Raw genomic sequence first — 3,966 nt, 5'->3', positions numbered from 1 at the left:
TCCCCGCTGCTGCTCAGTCTCCACCCTTCAGCCAGCACCAACCCCACACTACACACGGCCTACAAGAAGCTACCAGGAGCCCTCCTTCCTCCCCCTCCCCCTTTCTCTTTCTCTCTCTGGTCGGCTATCAGACACAGTGCTTCTCTGAGGCCACAGGAAAAGGCTTGCCTGTCTTTTGTAAACACGGACTGTAAACAAACACATACTGTAGGTGCAGCTAACAGTGACACCCATGACTTTTTCATCTTTGCATGTAGATTGTTCATGTATTATGGAATATATTCATCTTCCTTCTTCTTCTTCCCTACTCTGACACTGTGCTGTTACCTGTCTGTCAGAAAATTGGAACGGAAATGGCAACACACCAAACTGGAAGTCTTCCGACTAGCTTGGAGTCTTCTGACTAGCTTGGAAAGACAGTACCGTGCAGTATCGAAGAGCCCTTACTGCTGCTCGATCATTCTATTTTTCAAACTTAATTGAGGAAAATAAGAACAATCCGAAATGTATTTTTGATACTGTTCCAAAGCTAACTAAAAAGCAGCATTCCCCAAGTGAGGTTGGCTTTCACTTCAGCAGTAATAAATTCATGAACTTCTTTGAGGAAAAGATCATGATTATTAGAAAGCAAATTACGGACTCCTCTTTAAATCTGCGTATTCCTTCAAAGCTCAGTTGTCCTGAGTCTGCACAACTCTGCCAGGACCTAGGATCAAGAGAGACACTCAAGTGTTTTAGTACTATATCTCTTGACACAGTGATGAAAATAATCATGGCCTCTAAACCTTCAAGCTGCATACTGGACCCTATTCCAACTAAACTACTGAAAGAGGAGTGTGCTTCCTGTGCTTGGCCCTCCTATGTTGAACATAATAAATGGCTCTCTATCCACCGGATGTGTACCAAGCTCACTAAAAGTGGCAGTAATAAAGCCTCTCTTGAAAAAGCCGAACCTTGACCGAGAAAATATAAAAAACTATCGGCCTATATCGAACCTTCCATTCCTCAAAAAAAATTGAAAAAGGTGTTGCGCAGCATCTCACTGCCTTTCTAAAGACAAACAATGTATACGAAATGCTTCAATCTGGTTTTAGACCCCATCATAGCACTGAGACTGCACTTGTGAAGGTGGTAAATTACCTTTTAATGGCATCAGACTGAGGCTCTGCATCTGTCCTCGTGCTTCTAGACTTTAGTGCTGCTTTTGATACCATCAATCACCACATTCTTTTGGAGAGATTGGAAACCCAAATTGGTCTACACGGACAAGTTCTGGCCTGGTTTAGATCCTAACTGTCTGAAAGATATCAGTTTGTGTCACGTTCTGACCTTTATTTCCGTTGTTTTGTATTTATTTAGTATGGTCAGGGCGTGAGTTGGGTGGGCAGTCTATGTTTGTTTTTCTATGTTTTGGGGCATTTCTATGTTTTCGGCCTAGTATGGTTCTCAATCAGAGGCAGGTGTCATTAGTTGTCTCTGATTGAGAATCATACTTAGGTAGCCTGGGTTGCACTGTTTGTTTGTGGGTGATTGTCTATGTTAGTGGCTTGTTTCAGCACAGGTCTCATTTTGTAGCGTCACGGTCGAATTTGGTTTATTGTTTTTGTTACTCTCTTGTATAGTGTTCAGTCTTTCGTTATTAAAGATTTACCATGGACACTTACCACGCTGCATATTGGTCCTCTGATCCTTTTCGCCTCTCCTCTTCAGACGAAGAGGAGGACGACCGTGACAGTTTGTCTCTGTGAATGGTTTGTCCTCTGACAAATCAACTGTAAATTTTGGTGTTCCTCAAGGTTCTGTTTTAGGTTCCGACCACTATTGTTTTCACTATATATTTTACCTCTTGGGGATGTCATTCGAAAACATAATGTTAACTTTCACTGCTATGCGGATGACACACAGCTGTACATTTCAATGAAACATGGTGAAGCCCCAAAATTGCCCTCGCTAGAAGCTTGTGTTTCAGACATGAGGAAGTGGATGGCTTCAAACTTTTTACTTTTAAACTCGGACAAAACAGAGATGCTTGTTCTAGGTCCCAAGAAACAAAGAGATCTTCTGTTGAATCTGACAATTAATGTTAATTGTTATACAGTCATCTCAAATAAAACTGTGAAGGACGAACATATCAAGACTGTTTCAAGGACATCTTTTTTCCCATCTAAGTAACATTGCAAAAATCAGAAACTTTCTGTCCAAAAATGATGCAGAAAAATTAATCCATGCTTTTGTTACTTCTAGGTTTGACTACTGCAATGCTCTACTTTCTGGCTACCCGGATAAAGCACTAAATAAACTTCAGTTAGTGCTAAATACGGCAGCTAGAATCCTGACGAGAACCAAAAAATTTGATCATATTATTCCAGTGCTAGCCTCCCTACACTGGCTTCCTGTCAAGGCAAGGGCTGATTTCAAGGTTTTACTGCTAACCTACAAAGCATTACATGGGCTTGCTCCTACCTATCTCCCTGATTTGGTCCTGCCATACATACCTACACGTACGCTACGGTCACAAGACGCAGGCCTCCTAATTGTCCCTAGAATTACTAAGCAAACAGCTGGAGGCAGGGCTTTCTCCTATAGAGCTCCATTTTTATGGAATGGTCTGCCTACCCATGTGAGAGACGCAGACTCGGTCTCAACCTTTAAGTCTTTACTGAAGACTCATCTCTTCAGTGGGTCATATGATTGAGTGTAGTCTGGCCCAGGAGTGGGAAGGTGAACGGAAAGGCTCTGGAGCAACGAACCGCCCTTGCTGTCTCTGCCTGGCCGGTTCCCCTCTTTCCACTGGGATTCTCTGCCTCTAAACCTATTACAGGGGCTGAGTCACTGGCTTACTGGTGCTCTTTCATGCCGTCCCTAGGAGGGGTGCGTCACTTGAGTGGGTTGAGTCACTGATGTGATCTTCCTGTCTGGGTTGGCGCCCCCCCTTGGGTTGTGCCGTGGCGGAGATCTTTGTGGGCTAAACTCGGCCTTGTCTCAGGATGGTAAGTTGGTGGTTGGAGATATCCCTCTAGTGGTGTGGGGGCTGTGCTTTGGCAAAGTGGATGGGGTTATATTCTTCCTGTTTGGCCCTGTCCGGGGGTATCATTGGATGGGGCCACAGTGTCTCCTGACCCCTCCTGTCTCAGCCTCCAGTATTTATGCTGCAGTAGTTTGTGTCGGGGGGCTAGGGTCAGTTTGTTATATCTGGAGTACTTCTCCTGTCTTATCCGGTGTCCTGTGTGAATTTAAGTATGCGCTCTCTAATTCTCTCTTTCTCTCTTTCTTTCTTTCTCTCTCGGAGGACCTGAGCCCAAGGACCATGCCTCAGGACTACCTGGCATGATGACTCCTTGCTGTCAGTCCACCTGGCCGTGCTGCTCCAGTTTCAACTGTTCTGCCTGCGGGAATGGAATCCTGACCTGTTCACCGGACGTGCTATCTGTCCCAGACCTGCTGTTTTCAACTCTCTAGAGACAGCAGGAGTGGTAGAGACACGCTTAATGATCGGCTATGAAAAGCCAACTGACATTTACTCCTGAGGTGCTTACTTGCTACACCCTTGACAACTATGGTGATTATTATTATTTGACCATGCTGGTCATTTACGAACATTTGAACATCTTGGCCATGTTCTGTTATAATCTCCACCCGGCACAGCCAGAAGAGGACTGGCCACCCCTCATAGCCCAGTTCCTCTCTAGGTTTCTTCCTAGGTTTTGGCCTTTCTAGGGAGTTTTTCCTAGCCACCGTGCTTCTAAACCTGCATTGCTTGCTGTTTGGGGTTTTAGGCTGGGTTTCTGTACAGCACTTTGAGATATCAGCTGATGTATGAAGGGCTATATAAATACATTTGATTTGATTTGATTTGATTTGTCACTCACACACACACACACACACACACACACACGCACACGCACACACACACACACACACACACACACACACACACACACACATACCAGTGTGGGTTGAGCTCCG

The sequence above is a fragment of the Oncorhynchus mykiss genome, chromosome 19, assembly GCF_057628025.1.
Source record: "Oncorhynchus mykiss isolate SJ-2025 chromosome 19, ASM5762802v1, whole genome shotgun sequence".
In the NCBI taxonomy this organism is placed as follows: domain Eukaryota; kingdom Metazoa; phylum Chordata; class Actinopteri; order Salmoniformes; family Salmonidae; genus Oncorhynchus; species Oncorhynchus mykiss.
This window is presented reverse-complemented; position numbering follows the sequence as displayed.